Source organism: Parasteatoda tepidariorum, chromosome 7 (assembly GCF_982258835.1).
Source record: "Parasteatoda tepidariorum strain Cologne lab strain chromosome 7, Ptep-v5.0, whole genome shotgun sequence".
NCBI classification, from domain to species: domain Eukaryota; kingdom Metazoa; phylum Arthropoda; class Arachnida; order Araneae; family Theridiidae; genus Parasteatoda; species Parasteatoda tepidariorum.
The window spans coordinates 10,232,219-10,252,639 of NC_141761.1; the positions used below are offsets into that span (position 1 = coordinate 10,232,219).

Below are 20,421 nucleotides of genomic sequence, written 5' to 3' on the forward strand. Positions count from 1 at the left end.
GGCTATTGGCGACGGTCAGGGAAACATCCCTGAGGATGATCCGAAGACATGCCATCGCAATTTTGGCACCCCCGATTCGGTAGCCTGATGCCCCACACACGAAGTCAAACAGTTTAACGAGGACCAAAACCGCAAACTTTCTGGCCTTACGCAGACTGATGCAAGTGGTCACCCACCCGCACACTGACCACAGCCAGTGCTGCTTGACTTCGGTAATTTGCTGGGAACCGTGAGCAGTCCACTGCACGACTTTTTTATATTGCATTTTGTTACGTAAATATTTAAATGAAAGTGTACAGAGAAAAGTTAAATAAGAATAAACTTTCTTACGCAGACTGATGCAAGTGGTCACCCACCCGCACACTGACCACAGCCAGTGCTGCTTGACTTCGGTAATTTGCTGGGAACCGTGAGCAGTCCACTGCACGACTTTTTTATATTGCATTTTGTTACGTAAATATTTAAATGAAAGTGTACAGAGAAAAGTTAAATAAGAATAAACTTTCTTACGCAGACTGATGCAAGTGGTCACCCACCCGCACACTGACCACAGCCAGTGCTGCTTGACTTCAGTAATTTGCTGGGAACCGTGAGCAGTCCACTGCACGACTTTTTTTATATTGCATTTTGTTACGTAAATATTTAAATGAAATTGCACAGAGAAAAGTTAAATAAGAATAAACTGTGCACAAACGTTTATATGATTTAAAAAATAAGTTATAAACATTTGGCATTTTGAAAGTCAATCCATTAGGGGCTTCAGCTCTAAATATAAAAAGCGACTTATATAAGCTTGTCAAGCACAATGTAGAGAAAAAGATCACATCCATATTTGATATGTGATTCGAACTTCCTTATAGAGCATTCCAATTAATGTAAAATTTAAAAAAAAAATTAAAAACCTAACTTTGATATAAATAGTTCTAACTCAATCACGAAGTGTTCTGCACTTTCTGCTAAGAAAGCAAAGCTCTGATGTTTTTAAATTTATTCCGGTTAAAGGTTTTCTAATGTAAGAACTACTTAATATATTCAATATTATTTTGCTGACTGAGTGGGCAATAGAATGGAATTTACGATTTCGATCCCTAAATTTGTGGCCCGATGTCCTTTAAAAATCGTAGCTTTTTCAATTCAATAAGAAATATATTAAACCGGGGTGGGTGAAACTTGAAATGCAACAAAATTGGTAGCTGATACGTTTCTCCGTGATCACTGAAGATATTTGATTTAAGGAAGCATCTCCTGATCTCTAGTATCAAGATTTCGTCTGATTGGTTGTTGGTCTTAAAGTAAAAGTTTGTTTCACGGTCATCATTTTCACCGTAGCACAGAGGTTAAAAGCGAAGATCCTTTTCGTCATCCCTGATACAACTCAACTCATTTTCACCGTGATCACTTCGAAAAATTATTTTCCCGCCTACTTTCTCCCGCCTACTGATGTTTTGTTGACATTGCAGTGCCGTTTATTTGGAGATATTCAGATGGTCTTTTTAATTTCATTAAGGTCAGTATTCTGTTTTCTTTATTTCGTAATTTGAATTTAAACGATAAATAACCGAAATTTTTTCAATTGTTTTTGCTTTAAAGCAACAATTTAAATACTATCTTATTTTGATGTAGTATTGTGGAGATCTTTGTTTGTTTAACCTAAGGAATGATGAATTCTGCATTTAAAGCTTCAAATTCTTTTTTCTCAGAAAAATTTCAGGAGTCGAGAAAACTTTTAAGTTTTTTTGGAAGACAGAATAAAAGGAATAAATATCATAGCTTTTCATTTTTTTAAGATTACAGCTTTTTCTAAGCGTAGAACTGAAAGAAATCGTTTCGAAAGTTAAATATTTTACTGAATACAGCGTATACTAAGTTTTAAGTTTAGTCATTTTTTGATTTTTAAATTATTCTTAAAACGATTTGAAATTCGTGTAGATTAATGACCATGCCCGTTTATGGATGTCGAATTTCATTAATATATTTTTATTTTCGTTTTTCGGAACTTTAATTATTTGTAATTTGAAACTTTAGATTTTTAACTTGTTTCAATTACGGTGTGAAGTTTGTGTATAAGTATCAGGACCATTTACAATCAAGTGTTAAATTTTATTAATTATTTTTTAGCTACTTCCTCCGGGATCTGATTGATAGAACTATGTATATACAGGCGTTGAGTTAACTGCTCTAGGTCATCTTTGACTGGTGAGTGACAAATTTGATTCAATATTTTAATGGTGAGTCAATATTTTAATTACTAGGATAAAACTGATAAAGGTCAACCGACCAAAACATATTACCCAAAGATTAACCTTTTTCATTTAATATTTTAAAATTTGATGAACTAACCATGAAAACTATGATTCTGATGTTCACATATCATTACTCAATTTTTAAAATGTGATCTTAACAGGACTCTGACCTACACCAGAACATCAATAATATTTCTAAAATTTATTTGCTGTTGACTTAAGTTATACTGTGATTTAAACGGGACTCTGGCTTTCACCCTAATTTTTATAATTCGAAACTATGATTCTGCTGTTAACAGATGATTACTTAGTTTTTAAAATGTGATCTTAACAGGACTCTGACCTACACCAGAACATCAATAAATAATATTTCTAAAATTTATTTGCTGTTGACTTAAGTTATACTGTGATTTAAACGGGACTCTGGCTTTCACCCGAATTTTTATAATTCGAAACTATGATTCTGCAGTTAACAGATGATTACCTAGTTTTTAAAATGTGATCTTAACAGGACTCTGACCTACACCAGAACATCAATAATATTTCTAAAATTTATTTGCTGTTGACTTAAGTTATACTGTGATTTAAACGGGACTCTGGCTTTCACCCGAATTTCTATAATTCGAAACTATGATTCTGCTGTTAACAGATGATTACTTAGTTTTTAAAATGTGATATTAACAGGACTCTGACCTACACCAGAACATCAATAAATAATATTTCTAAAATTTATTTGCTGTTGACTTAAGTTATACTGTGATTTAAACGGGACTCTGGCTTTCACCCGAATTTCTATAATTCGAAACTATGATTCTGCTGTTAACAGATGATTACTTAGTTTTTAAAATGTGATCTTAACAGGACTCTGACCTACACCAGAACATCAATAATATTTCTAAAATTTATTTGCTGTTGACTTAAGTTATACTGAGATTTAAACGGTACTCTGGCTTTCACCCGAATTTCTATAATTCGAAACTATGATTCTGCTGTTAACAGATGATTACTTAGTTTTTAAAATGTGATCTTAACAGGACTCTGACCTACACCAGAACATCAATAAATAATATTTCTAAAATTTATTTGCTGTTGACTTAGGAAATATCATAGCTTTTCATTTTTTTAAGATTACAGCTTTTTCTAAGTGTAGAACTGAAAGAAATCATTTCGAAAGTTAAATATTTTACTGAATAATACGTATACTAAGTTTTGAGTTTAGTCATTTTTTGATTTTTAAATTTTTCTTAAAATAATTTGAAATTTGTGTAGATTAATAACCATGCCCGTTTATGGATGTCGAATTTCATTAATATCTTTTTATTTTCTTTTTTTGGGACTTTAATTATTTGTAATTGGATACTTTAGATTTTTAACTTGTTTCAATTACGGTTGGAAGTTTGTGTATAAGTTTCAGAACCATTTATCCTCAAGTGTTAAATTTATTAATTATTTTTTAGGTACTTCCTCCGGGACCTGACTGATAGCACTATAAACAGGCGTTGAGTTAACTGCTCTAGGTCATCTTTGACTGGTGAGTGACAAATTTGATTCAATATTTTAATGGTGAGTCAATATTTTAATTACTAGGATAAAACTGATAAAGGTCAACCGACCAAAACATATTACCCAAAGATTAACCTTTTTCATTTAATATTTAAAAATTTGATGAACTAACCATGAAAACTATGATTCTGATGTTCACATATCATTACTCAATTTTTAAAATGTGATCTTAACAGGACACTGACCTACACCAGAACTTCAATAATTCGAAACTATGATTCTGATGTGAACATATCATTACTTAATTTTTAAAATGTGATCTTAACAGGACTCTGACCTACACCAGAACATCAATAATATTTCTAAAATTTATTTGCTGTTGACTTAAGTTATACTGTGATTTAAACGGGACTCTGGCTTTCACCCGAATTTCTATAATTCGAAACTATGATTCTGCTGTTAACAGATGATTACTTAGTTTTTAAAATGTGATCTTAACAGGACTCTGACCTACACCAGAACATCTATAAATAATATTTCTAAAATTTATTTGCTGTTGACTTAAGTTATACTGTGATTTAAACGGGACTCTGGATTTCAGCCGAATTTCTATAATTCGAAACTATGATTCTGCTGTTAACAGATGATTACTTAGTTTTTAAAATGTGATCTTAACAGGACTCTGACCTACACCAGAACATCAATAATATTTCTAAAATTTATTTGCTGTTGACTTAAGTTATACTGAGATTTAAACGGTACTCTGGCTTTCACCCGAATTTCTATAATTCGAAACTATGATTCTGCTGTTAACAGATGATTACTTAGTTTTTAAAATGTGATCTTAACAGGACTCTGACCTACACCAGAACATCAATAAATAATATTTCTAAAATTTATTTGCTGTTGACTTAGGAAATATAATAGCTTTTCATTTTTTTAAGATTACAGCTTTTTCTAAGTGTAGAACTGAAAGAAATCATTTCGAAAGTTAAATATTTTACTGAATAATACGTATACTAAGTTTTGAGTTTAGTCATTTTTTGATTTTTAAATTTTTCTTAAAATAATTTGAAATTTGTGTAGATTAATAACCATGCCCGTTTATGGATGTCGAATTTCATTAATATCTTTTTATTTTCTTTTTTTGGGACTTTAATTATTTGTAATTGGATACTTTAGATTTTTAACTTGTTTCAATTACGGTTGGAAGTTTGTGTATAAGTATCAGAACCATTTATCCTCAAGTGTTAAATTTATTAATTATTTTTTAGGTACTTCCTCCGGGACCTGACTGATAGCACTATAAACAGGCGTTGAGTTAACTGCTCTAGGTCATCTTTGACTGGTGAGTGACAAATTTGATTCAATATTTTAATGGTGAGTCAATATTTTAATTACTAGGATAAAACTGATAAAGGTCAACCGACCAAAACATATTACCCAAAGATTAACCTTTTTCATTTAATATTTTAAAATTTGATGAACTAACCATGAAAACTATGATTCTGATGTTCACATATCATTACTCAATTTTTAAAATGTGATCTTAACAGGACTCTGACCTACACCAGAACATCAATAATATTTCTAAAATTTATTTGCTGTTGACTTAAGGTATACTGTGATTTAAACGAGACTCTGGCTTTCACCCGAATTTTTATAATTCGAAACTATGATTCTGCTGTTAACAGATGATTACTTAGTTTTTAAAATGTGATCTTAACAGGACTCTGACCTACACCAGAACATCAATAAATAATATTTCTAAAATTTATTTGCCGTTGACTTAAGTTATACTGTGATTTAAACGGGACTCTGGATTTCAGCCGAATTTCTATAATTCGAAACTATGATTCTGCTGTTAACAGATGATTACTTAGTTTTTAAAATGTGACCTTAACAGGACTCTGACCTACACCAGAACATCAATAATATTTCTAAAATTTATTTGCTGTTGACTTAAGTTATACTGTGATTTAAACGGGACTCTGGCTTTCACCCGAATTTCTATAATTCGAAACTATGATTCTGCTGTTAACAGATGATTACTTAGTTTTTATAATGTGATCTTAACAGGACTCTGACCTACACCAGAACATCAATAATATTTCTAAAATTTATTTGCTGTTGACTTAAGTTATACTGAGATTTAAACGGTACTCTGGCTTTCACCCGAATTTCTATAATTCGAAACTATGATTCTGCTGTTAACAGATGATTACTTAGTTTTTAAAATGTGATCTTAACAGGACTCTGACCTACACCAGAACATCAATAAATAATATTTCTAAAATTTATTTGCTGTTGACTTAGGAAATATAATAGCTTTTCATTTTTTTAAGATTACAGCTTTTTCTAAGTGTAGAACTGAAAGAAATCATTTCGAAAGTTAAATATTTTACTGAATAATACGTATACTAAGTTTTGAGTTTAGTCATTTTTTGATTTTTAAATTTTTCTTAAAATAATTTGAAATTTGTGTAGATTAATAACCATGCCCGTTTATGGATGTCGAATTTCATTAATATCTTTTTATTTTCTTTTTTTGGGACTTTAATTATTTGTAATTGGATACTTTAGATTTTTAACTTGTTTCAATTACGGTTGGAAGTTTGTGTATAAGTATCAGAACCATTTATCCTCAAGTGTTAAATTTATTAATTATTTTTTAGGTACTTCCTCCGGGACCTGACTGATAGCACTATAAACAGGCGTTGAGTTAACTGCTCTAGGTCATCTTTGACTGGTGAGTGACAAATTTGATTCAATATTTTAATGGTGAGTCAATATTTTAATTACTAGGATAAAACTGATAAAGGTCAACCGACCAAAACATATTACCCAAAGATTAACCTTTTTCATTTAATATTTTAAAATTTGATGAACTAACCATGAAAACTATGATTCTGATGTTCACATATCATTACTCAATTTTTAAAATGTGATCTTAACAGGACTCTGACCTACACCAGAACATCAATAATATTTCTAAAATTTATTTGCTGTTGACTTAAGGTATACTGTGATTTAAACGAGACTCTGGCTTTCACCCGAATTTTTATAATTCGAAACTATGATTCTGCTGTTAACAGATGATTACTTAGTTTTTAAAATGTGATCTTAACAGGACTCTGACCTACACCAGAACATCAATAATATTTCTAAAATTTATTTGCTGTTGACTTAAGTTATACTGTGATTTAAACGGGACTCTGGCTTTCACCCGAATTTCTATAATTCGAAACTATGATTCTGCTGTTAACAGATGATTACTTAGTTTTTAAAATGTGATCTTAACAGGACTCTGACCTACACCAGAACATCAATAATATTTCTAAAATTTATTTGCTGTTGACTTAAGTTATACTGAGATTTAAACGGTACTCTGGCTTTCACCCGAATTTCTATAATTCGAAACTATGATTCTGCTGTTAACAGATGATTACTTAGTTTTTAAAATGTGATCTTAACAGGACTTTGACCTACACCAGAACATCAATAAATAATATTTCTAAAATTTATTTGCTGTTGACTTAGGAAATATAATAGCTTTTCATTTTTTTAAGATTACAGCTTTTTCTAAGTGTAGAACTGAAAGAAATAATTTCGAAAGTTAAATATTTTACTGAATAATACGTATACTAAGTTTTGAGTTTAGTCATTTTTTGATTTTTAAATTTTTCTGAAAATAATTTGAAATTTGTGTAGATTAATAACCATGCCCGTTTATGGATGTCGAATTTCATTAATATCTTTTTATTTTCTTTTTTTGGGACTTTAATTATTTGTAATTGGATACTTTAGATTTTTAACTTGTTTCAATTACGGTTGGAAGTTTGTGTATAAGTATCAGAACCATTTATCCTCAAGTGTTAAATTTATTAATTATTTTTTAGGTACTTCCTCCGGGACCTGACTGATAGCACTATAAACAGGCGTTGAGTTAACTGCTCTAGGTCATCTTTGACTGGTGAGTGACAAATTTGATTCAATATTTTAATGGTGAGTCAATATTTTAATTACTAGGATAAAACTGATAAAGGTCAACCGACCAAAACATATTACCCAAAGATTAACCTTTTTCATTTAATATTTTAAAATTTGAAGAACTAACCATGAAAACTATGATTCTGATGTTCACATATCATTACTCAATTTTTAAAATGTAATCTTAACAGGACTCTGACCTACACCAGAACATCAATAATATTTCTAAAATTTATTTGCTGTTGACTTAAGGTATACTGTGATTTAAACGAGACTCTGGCTTTCACCCGAATTTTTATAATTCGAAACTATGATTCTGCTGTTAACAGATGATTACTTAGTTTTTAAAATGTGATCTTAACAGGACTCTGACCTACACCAGAACATCAATAATATTTCTAAAATTTATTTGCTGTTGACTTAAGTTATACTGTGATTTAAACGGGACTCTGGCTTTCACCCGAATTTCTATAATTCGAAACTATGATTCTGCTGTTAACAGATGATTACTTAGTTTTTAAAATGTGATCTTAACAGGACTCTGACCTACACCAGAACATCAATAAATAATATTTCTAAAATTTATTTGCCGTTGACTTAAGTTATACTGTGATTTAAACGGGACTCTGGATTTCAGCCGAATTTCTATAATTCGAAACTATGATTCTGCTGTTAACAGATGATTACTTAGTTTTTAAAATGTGACCTTAACAGGACTCTGACCTACACCAGAACATCAATAATATTTCTAAAATTTATTTGCTGTTGACTTAAGTTATACTGTGATTTAAACGGGACTCTGGCTTTCACCCGAATTTCTATAATTCGAAACTATGATTCTGCTGTTAACAGATGATTACTTAGTTTTTAAAATGTGATCTTAACAGGACTCTGACCTACACCAGAACATCAATAATATTTCTAAAATTTATTTGCTGTTGACTTAAGTTATACTGAGATTTAAACGGTACTCTGGCTTTCACCCGAATTTCTATAATTCGAAACTATGATTCTGCTGTTAACAGATGATTACTTAGTTTTTAAAATGTGATCTTAACAGGACTCTGACCTACACCAGAACATCAATAAATAATATTTCTAAAATTTATTTGCTGTTGACTTAGGAAATATCATAGCTTTTCATTTTTTTAAGATTACAGCTTTTTCTAAGTGTAGAACTGAAAGAAATCATTTCGAAAGTTAAATATTTTACTTAATAATACGTATACTAAGTTTTGAGTTTAGTCATTTTTTGATTTTTAAATTTTTCTTAAAATAATTTGAAATTTGTGTAGATTAATAACCATGCCCGTTTATGGATGTCGAATTTCATTAATATCTTTTTATTTTCTTTTTTTGGGACTTTAATTATTTGTAATTGGATACTTTAGATTTTTAACTTGTTTCAATTACGGTTGGAAGTTTGTGTATAAGTATCAGAACCATTTATCCTCAAGTGTTAAATTTATTAATTATTTTTTAGGTACTTCCTCCGGGACCTGACTGATAGCACTATAAACAGGCGTTGAGTTAACTGCTCTAGGTCATTTTTGACTGGTGAGTGACAAATTTGATTCAATATTTTAATGGTGAGTCAATATTTTAATTACTAGGATAAAACTGATAAAGGTCAACCGACCAAAACATATTACCCAAAGATTAACCTTTTTCATTTAATATTTTAAAATTTGATGAACTAACCATGAAAACTATGATTCTGATGTTCACATATCATTACTCAATTTTTAAAATGTGATCTTAACAGGACACTGACCTACACCAGAACTTCAATAATTCGAAACTATGATTCTGATGTGAACATATCATTACTTAATTTTTAAAATGTGATCTTAACAGGACTCTGACCTACACCAGAACATCAATAATATTTCTAAAATTTATTTGCTGTTGACTTAAGTTATACTGTGATTTAAACGGGACTCTGGATTTCAGCCGAATTTTTATAATTCGAAACTATGATTCTGCTGTTAATAGATGATTACTTAGTTTTTAAAATGTGATCTTAACAGGACTCTGACCTACACCAGAACATCAATAAATAATATTTCTAAAATGTATTTGCTGTTGATTTAAGTTATACTGTGATTTAAACGGGACTCTGGCTTTCACCCGAATTTCTATATTCGAAACTATGATTCTGCTGTTAACAGATGATTACTTAGCTTTAAAATGTGATTTTAACAGGACTCTGACCTACACTAGAACATCAATAAATAATATTTCTAAAATTTATTTGCTGTTGACTTAAGTTATACTGTGATTTAAAGGGGACTCTGGCTTTCACCCGAATTTCTATAATTCGGAACTATGATTCTGCTGTTAACAGATGATTACTTAGTTTTTAAAATGTGATCTTAACAGGACTCTGACCTACACCAGAACATCAATAATATTTCTAAAATTTATTTGCTGTTGACTTAAGTTATACTGTGATTTAAAGGGGACTCTGGCTTTCACCCGAATTTCTATAATTCGAAACTATGATTCTGCTGTTAACAGATGATTACTTAGTTCTTAAAATGTGATCTTAACAGGACTCTGACCTACACCAGAACATCAATAATATTTCTAAAATTTATTTGCTGTTGACTTAAGTTATACTGAGATTTAAACGGTACTCTGGCTTTCACCCGAATTTCTATAATGCGAAACTATGATTCTGCTGTTAACAGATGATTACTTAGTTTTTAAAATGTGATCTTAACAGGACTCTGACCTACACCAGAACATCAATAAATAATATTTCTAAAATTTATTTGCTGTTGACTTAGGAAATATCATAGCGTTTCATTTTTTTAAGATTACAGCTTTTTCTAAGTGTAGAACTGAAAGAAATCGTTTCGAAAGTTAAATATTTTACTGAATAATACGTATACTAAGTTTTGAGTTTAGTCATTTTTTGATTTTAAATTTTTCTTAAAATAATTTGAAATTTGTGTAGATTAATAACCATGCCCGTTTATGGATGTCGAATTTCATTAATATCTTTTTATTTTCTTTTTTTGGGACTTTAATTATTTGTAATTGGATACTTTAGATTTTTGACTTGTTTTAAATACGGTTGGAAGTTTGTGTATAAGTATCAGAACCATTTATCCTCAAGTGTTAAATTTATTAATTATTTTTTAGGTACTTCCTCCGGGACCTGACTGATAGCACTATAAACAGGCGTTGAGTTAACTGCTCTAGGTCATCTTTGACTGGTGAGTGACAAATTTGATTCAATATTTTAATGGTGAGTCAATATTTTAATTACTAGGATAAAACTGATAAAGGTCAACCGACCAAAACATATTACCCAAAGATTAACCTTTTTCATTTAATATTTAAAAATTTGATGAACTAACCATGAAAACTATGATTCTGATGTTCACATATCATTACTCAATTTTTAAAATGTGATCTTAACAGGACACTGACCTACACCAGAACTTCAATAATTCGAAACTATGATTCTGATGTGAACATATCATTACTTAATTTTTAAAATGTGATCTTAACAGGACTCTGACCTACACCAGAACATCAATAATATTTCTAAAATTTATTTGCTGTTGACTTAAGTTATACTGTGATTTAAACGGGACTCTGGCTTTCACCCGAATTTTTATAATTCGAAACTATGATTCTGCTGTTAACAGATGATTACTTAGTTTTTAAAATGTGATCTTAACAGGACTCTGACCTACACCAGAAAATCAATAATATTTCTAAAATTTATTTGCTGTTGACTTAAGTTATACTGTGATTTAAACGGGACTCTGGCTTTCACCCGAATTTCTATAATTCGAAACTATGATTCTGCTGTTAACAGATGATTACTTAGTTTTTAAAATGTGATCTTAACAGGACTCTGACCTACACCAGAACATCAATAAATAATATTTCTAAAATTTATTTGCTGTTGACTTAAGTTATACTGTGATTTAAACGGGACTCTGGATTTCAGCCGAATTTCTATAATTCGAAACTATGATTCTGCTGTTAACAGATGATTACTTAGTTTTTAAAATGTGATCTTAACAGGACTCTGACCTACACCAGAACATCAATAATATTTCTAAAATTTATTTGCTGTTGACTTAAGTTATACTGTGATTTAAACGGGACTCTGGCTTTCACCCGAATTTCTATAATTCGAAACTATGATTCTGCTGTTAACAGATGATTACTTAGTTTTTAAAATGTGATCTTAACAGGACTCTGACCTACACCAGAACATCAATAAATAATATTTCTAAAATTTATTTGCTGTTGACTTAGGAAATATCATAGCTTTTCATTTTTTTAAGATTACAGCTTTTTCTAAGTGTAGAACTGAAAGAAATCATTTCGAAAGTTAAATATTTTACTTAATAATACGTATACTAAGTTTTGAGTTTAGTCATTTTTTGATTTTTAAATTTTTCTTAAAATAATTTGAAATTTGTGTAGATTAATAACCATGCCCGTTTATGGATGTCGAATTTCATTAATATCTTTTTATTTTCTTTTTTTGGGACTTTAATTATTTGTAATTGGATACTTTAGATTTTTATCTTGTTTCAATTACGGTTGGAAGTTTGTGTATAAGTATCAGAACCATTTATCCTCAAGTGTTAAATTTATTAATTATTTTTTAGGTACTTCCTCCGGGACCTGACTGATAGCACTATAAACAGGCGTTGAGTTAACTGCTCTAGGTCATCTTTGACTGGTGAGTGACAAATTTGATTCAATATTTTAATGGTGAGTCAATATTTTAATTACTAGGATAAAACTGATAAAGGTCAACCGACCAAAACATATTACCCAAAGATTAACCTTTTTCATTTAATATTTTAAAATTTGATGAACTAACCATGAAAACTATGATTCTGATGTTCACATATCATTACTCAATTTTTAAAATGTGATCTTAACAGGACACTGACCTACACCAGAACTTCAATAATTCGAAACTATGATTCTGATGTGAACATATCATTACTTAATTTTTAAAATGTGATCTTAACAGGACTCTGACCTACACCAGAACATCAATAATATTTCTAAAATTTATTTGCTGTTGACTTAAGTTATACTGTGATTTAAACGGGACTCTGGATTTCAGCCGAATTTTTATAATTCGAAACTATGATTCTGCTGTTAATAGATGATTACTTAGTTTTTAAAATGTGATCTTAACAGGACTCTGACCTACACCAGAACATCAATAAATAATATTTCTAAAATGTATTTGCTGTTGATTTAAGTTATACTGTGATTTAAACGGGACTCTGGCTTTCACCCGAATTTCTATATTCGAAACTATGATTCTGCTGTTAACAGATGATTACTTAGCTTTAAAATGTGATTTTAACAGGACTCTGACCTACACTAGAACATCAATAAATAATATTTCTAAAATTTATTTGCTGTTGACTTAAGTTATACTGTGATTTAAAGGGGACTCTGGCTTTCACCCGAATTTCTATAATTCGGAACTATGATTCTGCTGTTAACAGATGATTACTTAGTTTTTAAAATGTGATCTTAACAGGACTCTGACCTACACCAGAACATCAATAATATTTCTAAAATTTATTTGCTGTTGACTTAAGTTATACTGTGATTTAAAGGGGACTCTGGCTTTCACCCGAATTTCTATAATTCGAAACTATGATTCTGCTGTTAACAGATGATTACTTAGTTCTTAAAATGTGATCTTAACAGGACTCTGACCTACACCAGAACATCAATAATATTTCTAAAATTTATTTGCTGTTGACTTAAGTTATACTGAGATTTAAACGGTACTCTGGCTTTCACCCGAATTTCTATAATGCGAAACTATGATTCTGCTGTTAACAGATGATTACTTAGTTTTTAAAATGTGATCTTAACAGGACTCTGACCTACACCAGAACATCAATAAATAATATTTCTAAAATTTATTTGCTGTTGACTTAGGAAATATCATAGCGTTTCATTTTTTTAAGATTACAGCTTTTTCTAAGTGTAGAACTGAAAGAAATCGTTTCGAAAGTTAAATATTTTACTGAATAATACGTATACTAAGTTTTGAGTTTAGTCATTTTTTGATTTTAAATTTTTCTTAAAATAATTTGAAATTTGTGTAGATTAATAACCATGCCCGTTTATGGATGTCGAATTTCATTAATATCTTTTTATTTTCTTTTTTTGGGACTTTAATTATTTGTAATTGGATATTTTAGATTTTTGACTTGTTTTAAATACGGTTGGAAGTTTGTGTATAAGTATCAGAACCATTTATCCTCAAGTGTTAAATTTATTAATTATTTTTTAGGTACTTCCTCCGGGACCTGACTGATAGCACTATAAACAGGCGTTGAGTTAACTGCTCTAGGTCATCTTTGACTGGTGAGTGACAAATTTGATTCAATATTTTAATGGTGAGTCAATATTTTAATTACTAGGATAAAACTGATAAAGGTCAACCGACCAAAACATATTACCCAAAGATTAACCTTTTTCATTTAATATTTAAAAATTTGATGAACTAACCATGAAAACTATGATTCTGATGTTCACATATCATTACTCAATTTTTAAAATGTGATCTTAACAGGACACTGACCTACACCAGAACTTCAATAATTCGAAACTATGATTCTGATGTGAACATATCATTACTTAATTTTTAAAATGTGATCTTAACAGGACTCTGACCTACACCAGAACATCAATAATATTTCTAAAATTTATTTGCTGTTGACTTAAGTTATACTGTGATTTAAACGGGACTCTGGCTTTCACCCGAATTTTTATAATTCGAAACTATGATTCTGCTGTTAACAGATGATTACTTAGTTTTTAAAATGTGATCTTAACAGGACTCTGACCTACACCAGAAAATCAATAATATTTCTAAAATTTATTTGCTGTTGACTTAAGTTATACTGTGATTTAAACGGGACTCTGGCTTTCACCCGAATTTCTATAATTCGAAACTATGATTCTGCTGTTAACAGATGATTACTTAGTTTTTAAAATGTGATCTTAACAGGACTCTGACCTACACCAGAACATCAATAAATAATATTTCTAAAATTTATTTGCTGTTGACTTAAGTTATACTGTGATTTAAACGGGACTCTGGATTTCAGCCGAATTTCTATAATTCGAAACTATGATTCTGCTGTTAACAGATGATTACTTAGTTTTTAAAATGTGATCTTAACAGGACTCTGACCTACACCAGAACATCAATAATATTTCTAAAATTTATTTGCTGTTGACTTAAGTTATACTGTGATTTAAACGGGACTCTGGCTTTCACCCGAATTTCTATAATTCGAAACTATGATTCTGCTGTTAACAGATGATTACTTAGTTTTTAAAATGTGATCTTAACAGGACTCTGACCTACACCAGAACATCAATAAATAATATTTCTAAAATTTATTTGCTGTTGACTTAGGAAATATCATAGCTTTTCATTTTTTTAAGATTACAGCTTTTTTTAAGTGTAGAACTGAAAGAAATCGTTTCGAAAGTTAAATATTTTACTGAATAATACGTATACTAAGTTTTGAGTTTAGTCATTTTTTGATTTTTAAATTTTTCTTAAAATAATTTGAAATTTGTGTAGATTAATAACCATGCCCGTTTATGGATATCGAATTTCATTAATATCTTTTTATTTTCTTTTTTTGGGACTTTAATTATTTGTAATTGGATACTTTAGATTTTTAACTTGTTTTAATTACGGTTGGAAGTTTGTGTATAAGTATCAGAACCATTTATCCTCAAGTGTTAAATTTATTAATTATTTTTTAGGTACTTCCTCCGGGACCTGACTGATAGCACTATAAACAGGCGTTGAGTTAACTGCTCTAGGTCATCTTTGACTGGTGAGTGACAAATTTGATTCAATATTTTAATGGTGAGTCAATATTTTAATTACTAGGATAAAACTGATAAAGGTCAACCGACCAAAACATATTACCCAAAGATTAACCTTTTTCATTTAATATTTAAAAATTTGATGAACTAACCATGAAAACTATGATTCTGATGTTCACATATCATTACTCAATTTTTAAAATGTGATCTTAACAGGACACTGACCTACACCAGAACTTCAATAATTCGAAACTATGATTCTGATGTGAACATATCATTACTTAATTTTTAAAATGTGATCTTAACAGGACTCTGACCTACACCAGAACATCAATAATATTTCTAAAATTTATTTGCTGTTGACTTAAGTTATACTGTGATTTAAACGGGACTCTGGCTTTCACCCGAATTTTTATAATTCGAAACTATGATTCTGCTGTTAACAGATGATTACTTAGTTTTTAAAATGTGATCTTAACAGGACTCTGACCTACACTAGAAAATCAATAATATTTCTAAAATTTATTTGCTGTTGACTTAAGTTATACTGTGATTTAAACGGGACTCTGGCTTTCACCCGAATTTCTATAATTCGAAACTATGATTCTGCTGTTAACAGATGATTACTTAGTTTTAAAAATGTGATCTTAACAGGTCTCTGACCTACACCAGAACATCAATAATATGTCTAAAATTTATTTGCTGTTGATTTAAGTTATACTGTGATTTAAACGGGACTCTGGCTTTCACCCGAATTTCTATAAGTCGAAACTATGATTCTGCTGTTAACAGATGATTACTTAGTTTTTAAAATGTGATCTTAACAGGACTCTGACCTACACCAGAACATCAATAATATTTCTAAAATTTATTTGCTGTTGACTTAGGTTATACTGTGATTTAAACGGGACTCTGGATTTCAGCCGAATTTTTATAATTCGAAACTATGATTCTGCTGTTAATAGATGATTACTTAGTTTTTAAAATGTGATCTTAACGGGACTCTGACCTACACCAGAACATCAATAAATAATATTTCTAAAATGTATTTGCTGTTGATTTAAGTTATACTGTGATTTAAACGGGACTCTGGCTTTCACCCGAATTTCTATAATTCGAAACTATGATTCTGCTGTTAACAGATGATTACTTAGCTTTAAAATGTGATTTTAACAGGACTCTGACCTACACTAGAACATCAATAAATAATATTTCTAAAATTTATTTGCTGTTGACTTAAGTTATACTGTGATTTAAAGGGGACTCTGGCTTTCACCCGAATTTCTATAATTCGAAACTATGATTCTGCTGTTAACAGATGATTACTTAGTTTTTAAAATGTGATCTTAACAGGACTCTGACCTACACCAGAACATCAATAATATTTCTAAAATTTATTTGCTGTTGACTTAAGTTATACTGTGATTTAAAGGGGACTCTGGCTTTCACCCGAATTTCTATAATTCGAAACTATGATTCTGCTGTTAACAGATGATTACTTAGTTTTTAAAATGTGATCTTAACAGGACTCTGACCTACACCAGAACATCAATAAAAAATATTTCTAAAATTTATTTGCTGTTGACTTAGGAAATATCATAGCTTTTCATTTTTTTAAGATTACAGCTTTTTCTAAGTGTAGAACTGAAAGAAATCGTTTCGAAAGTTAAATATTTTACTGAATAATACGTATACTAAGTTTTGAGTTTAGTCATTTTTTGATTTTTAAATTTTTCTTAAAATAATTTGAAATTTGTGTAGATTAATAACCATGCCCGTTTATGGATGTCGAATTTCATTAATATCTTTTTATTTTCTTTTTTTGGGACTTTAATTATTTGTAATTGGATACTTTAGATTTTTGACTTGTTTTAATTACGGTTGGAAGTTTGTGTATAAGTATCAGAACCATTTATCCTCAAGTGTTAAATTTATTAATTATTTTTTAGGTACTTCCTCCGGGACCTGACTGATAGCACTATAAACAGGCGTTGAGTTAACTGCTCTAGGTCATCTTTGACTGGTGAGTGACAAATTTGATTCAATATATTAATGGTGAGTCAATATTTTAATTACTAGGATAAAACTGATAAAGGTCAACCGACCAAAACATATTACCCAAAGATTAACCTTTTTCATTTAATATTTAAAAATTTGATGAACTAACCATGAAAACTATGATTCTGTTGTTCACATATCATTACTCAATTTTTAAAATGTGATCTTAACAGGACACTGACCTACACCAGAACTTCAATAATTCGAAACTATGATTCTGATGTGAACATATCATTACTTAATTTTTAAAATGTGATCTTAACAGGACTCTGACCTACACCAGAACATCAATAATATTTCTAAAATTTATTTGCTGTTGACTTAAGTTATACTGTGATTTAAACGGGACTCTGGCTTTCACCCGAATTTTTATAATTCGAAACTATGATTCTGCTGTTAACAGATGATTACTTAGTTTTTAAAATGTGATCTTAACAGGACTCTGACCTACACCAGAAAATCAATAATATTTCTAAAATTTATTTGCTGTTGACTTAAGTTATACTGTGATTTAAACGGGACTCTGGCTTTCACCCGAATTTCTATAATTCGAAACTATGATTCTGCTGTTAACAGATGATTACTTAGTTTTTAAAATGTGATCTTAACAGGACTCTGACCTACACCAGAACATCAATAAATAATATTTCTAAAATTTATTTGCTGTTGACTTAAGTTATACTGTGATTTAAACGGGACTCTGGATTTCAGCCGAATTTCTATAATTCGAAACTATGATTCTGCTGTTAACACATGATTACTTAGTTTTTAAAATGTGATCTTAACAGGACTCTGACCTACACCAGAACATCAATAATATTTCTAAAATTTATTTGCTGTTGACTTAAGTTATACTGTGATTTAAACGGGACTCTGGCTTTCACCCGAATTTCTATAATTCGAAACTATGATTCTGCTGTTAGCAGATGATTACTTAGTTCTTAAAATGTGATCTTAACAGGACTCTGACCTACACCAGAACATCAATAAATAATATTCCTAAAATTTATTTGCTGTTGACTTAAGTTATACTGTGATTTAAACGGGACTCTGGCTTTCACCCGAATTTCTATAATTCGAAACTATGATTCTGCTGTTAACAGATGATTACTTAGTTTTTAAAATGTGATCTTAACAGGTCTCTGACCTACACCAGAACATCAATAATATGTCTAAAATTTATTTGCTGTTGATTTAAGTTATACTGTGATTTAAACGGGACTCTGGCTTTCACCCGAATTTCTATGATTCTGCTGTTAACAGATGATTACTTAGTTTTTAAAATGTGATCTTAACAGGACTCTGACCTACACCAGAACATCAATAAATAATATTTCTAAAATTTATTTGCTGTTGACTTAAGTTATACTGTGATTTAAACGGGACTCTGGATTTCAGCCGAATTTCTATAATTCGAAACTATGATTCTGCAGTTAATAGATGATTACTTAGTTTTTAAAATGTGATCTTAACAGGACTCTGACCTACACCAGAACATCAATAAATAATATTTCTAAAATTTATTTGCTGTTGACTTAAGTTATACTGTGATTTAAACGGGACTCTGGCTTTCCCCCGAATTTCTATAATTCGAAACTATGATTCTGCTGTTAACAGATGATTACTTAGTTTTTAAAATGTGATCTTAACAGGACTCTGACCTACACCAGAACATCAATAATATTTCTAAAATTTATTTGCTGTTGACTTAAGTTATACTGTGATTTAAAGGGGACTCTGGCTTTCACCCGAATTTCTATAATTCGAAACTATGATTCTGCTGTTAACAGATGATTACTTAGTTTTTAAAATGTGATCTTAACAGGACTCTGACCTACACCAGAACATCAATAATATTTCTAAAATTTATTTGCTGTTGACTTAAGTTATACTGAGATTTAAACGGTACTCTGGCTTTCACCCGAATTTCTATAATTCGAAACTATGATTCTGCTGTTAACAGATGATTACTTAGTTTTTAAAATGTGATCTTAACAGGACTCTGACCTACACCAGAACATCAATAAATAATATTTCTAAAATTTATTTGCTGTTGACTTAGGAAATATCATAGCTTTTCATTTTTTTAAGATTACAGCTTTTTCTAAGTGTAGAACTGAAAGAAATCGTTTCGAAAGTTAAATATTTTACTGAATAATACGTATACTAAGTTTTGAGTTTAGTCATTTTTTGATTTTTAAATTTTTCTTAAAATAATTTGAAATTTGTGTAGATTAATAACCATGCGCGTTTATGGATGTCGAATTTCATTAATATCTTTTTATTTTCTTTTTTTGGGACTTTAATTATTTGTAATTGGATACTTTAGATTTTTAACTTGTTTTAATTACGGTTGGAAGTTTGTGTATAAGTATCAGAACCATTTATCCTCAAGTGTTAAATTTATTAATTATTTTTTAGGTACTTCCTCCGGGACCTGACTGATAGCACTATAAACAGGCGTTGAGTTAACTGCTCTAGGTCATCTTTGACAGGTGAGTGACAAATTTGATTCAATATTTTAATGGTGAGTCAATATTTTAATTACTAGGATAAAACTGATAAAGGTCAACCGACCAAAACATATTACCCAAAGATTAACCTTTTTCATTTAATATTTAAAAATTTGATGAACTAACCATGAAAACTATGATTCTGATGTTCACATATCATTACTCAATTTTTAAAATGTGATCTTAACAGGACACTGACCTACACCAGAACTTCAATAATTCGAAACTATGATTCTGAAGTGAAC

General features: G+C 29.9%; 1 long non-coding RNA gene across 3 annotated transcripts; it reads left to right on the plus strand.

Annotated features, from left to right (window-relative positions):
- The first annotated feature begins 936 nt into the window (after positions 1 to 936).
- Positions 937 to 20,156, plus strand: LOC147806835 (uncharacterized). 3 transcript variants are annotated; one of them, XR_015435292.1, is made up of 12 exons: positions 937 to 1,507; positions 2,119 to 2,228; positions 3,701 to 3,774; positions 5,021 to 5,094; positions 6,422 to 6,495; positions 7,646 to 7,719; positions 10,887 to 10,960; positions 12,380 to 12,453; positions 14,047 to 14,120; positions 15,540 to 15,645; positions 17,555 to 17,628; positions 20,085 to 20,156. It is a non-coding gene; the product is annotated as an uncharacterized LOC147806835 (long non-coding RNA). The 3 variants fall into 3 exon arrangements; XR_015435290.1 differs by having other exon boundaries at positions 946 to 1,507; positions 2,119 to 2,196; XR_015435291.1 differs by having other exon boundaries at positions 950 to 1,507; positions 2,119 to 2,196; positions 15,540 to 15,613.
- Positions 20,157 to 20,421: the final 265 nt, after the last annotated feature.